The following is a 2133-nucleotide window of genomic DNA, read 5'->3' on the forward strand; positions in this document are numbered from 1 at the left end:
ATTTCTTAATTACAACAGAAAATATATAGTCAATACTCACTTCTTTCATATGCACGCACACAGTAACTGCATATAAACAACAACTTAATGGCAATCCAGCATGGATGGATAAGTATTAGACCGAAGCTGGTGGACTTTCCACTCTTGCACGCGTGACACAGCTTTTCTTCACTTCTTCTTCATAAGCACGGGATGATGTGGCACTCTGATTGGTTGGGATTATCCGGGACATTCAAGAATATCCTGGCATTTTGTACAGTCACTTCCACAGGCGTTTATCTTCCACCAGAACTCTCTAGCGTCCAGACTGCTATTTTGGAGGAGAAGATTAAACAAAGGCAGTTAGACAGTCTTCGCCAGCAGGTCGCGGAGGACTCACTGGCTGATGTAGAACACCAGCGGCTACAGGCACAAGCTAAAGAAGCCCAGTGCATTCAAGAGGAATCTCTCAGAGCAAAGGAAGCCTTATCCAAGCAGCTAGAAAGACAGGGCAAGCTATAACAAGCAGAGACAGAGCTTGAGGTAGTGAAGCTTGTAACCTCTATTCTTATTAAAGACTCTGGTTCGACTCCTGTGCTTTCAAGCTCACCAGACAGCCATTTGTCTCCACCTCAGCTCGTACATGTTAGTCCAGCCATGAGTCCACCTCATCTATAATCCTCTTTCCAGCAGCCCTCTACTCAGTCACCAGCTGTGACGTCAACAATACAGACTCGTCCAGCAGAACAGAGTATTTTTGATGACTCTTGAGTGTCTCAGCTATCATTCAGACCACTGCAGTTGACAGAAGTGCACCATTTACCGCAGTGCACCACCCGTTGCCACAAGCAGTCTCATCACCAGTCTCTAAGGTATCTCAGACTACCCCTATAACTGCCAGTTTGCACTTATCTGCATCGAATGTGGTACCCCAACCTCACTCAGGACCCTCAGTCATGTCCACTGCTGCACCCCCCCCCGAGTACAAGCATGCTGTCCGTGCTACAGCAGCCTACCACAGCAACACTACAGCTGCCTACACTGCCATATGCGGTACTGCAAACAGTGATTCCTCCAGTGACAACACACGCACGTCTGCTGCAGCATCTAGTTACCAGCAACCAGGCATCAGTCTTGCAACCTACTTGCCCTAGCCGTGCGCAACCACCGCCCTTACTGCCTGACGGTCACCCAGCACACCCTGGTACAGAGCTACTGTTTGCATCAGCCTACGGCATTCCACAACCTAAGTTACCAGTGTTTGAAAGTGGTAATGAGAGTGACTTTGTCTTGCTAAAATTGGCATTGGACAATTTGTTGACTAATCACAGCCATCTCAGCGAGCAGTACAAGTAGCATGTTTTGTTAAGCCATTTGAAACTTCCCAGTACTCAGCAGCTGGCTAAAGCCTATATGTATCATCCTCGCCCTTATTCAGCGGCACCGCAGGCTCTTCAAGACAAGTATGGCCAGCCACGACAGCTTGTTCAGTCAGAATTGGGAACCATCAATAGCACCCCACCAATCAGAATGGATGATGCGAATGCTTTCGACTCCTTTGCCTTATCTGTTCAATCATTGATGGGCATGCTAAAGACCCTTGAGGGCCAGAATGGTTACAAGCTCATGTGTAGTTCTCATGTGGATCGTCTTCTAAGTAAGCTGCCATCTGCCTATCATGATGGATTCGTTGAATACTGCCTAAACAGGGGTATTCTCCAGACAGGTACCGACAAGACCTACACACTTCCTGATCTGGCATCCTGGTTAGAGATCAAGTCTCAAGCAAAATACATCTCCAACCGAGCTGCAACCCTGTTCCAGAGTGACTCATCCAAGTCCCATGGTAAGGCTACGACATTTACTCGTCCAAAGGAGCGGGCTACACCGGTTCTCCTGGCCAATGAGAGAAGTACACGTCTCTCTAGATCTGCAGCCCCAAAACCCAGTCCAAAGCTAAAGCCATACTGTCCCCATGTCAGAAACGAAACCGGGATCCAACAGCAGGTGAAAACAAAATCCAAGTTTATTGAAACTGTGATAACAAAAGGTAGATAAGTCAGCCGGATAGCAAAAAACCCCAGCAAAAAGTCAGTTCTGATCAGCGTGGAGGTTAGACCAGCCGCAGTCGAGCCCGCGGGGAAGAGAGAGGGC

This window comes from Sinocyclocheilus grahami, unplaced genomic scaffold, assembly GCF_001515645.1.
Source record: "Sinocyclocheilus grahami isolate Dianchi unplaced genomic scaffold, SAMN03320097.WGS_v1.1 scaffold801.1, whole genome shotgun sequence".
NCBI lineage: Eukaryota > Metazoa > Chordata > Actinopteri > Cypriniformes > Cyprinidae > Sinocyclocheilus > Sinocyclocheilus grahami.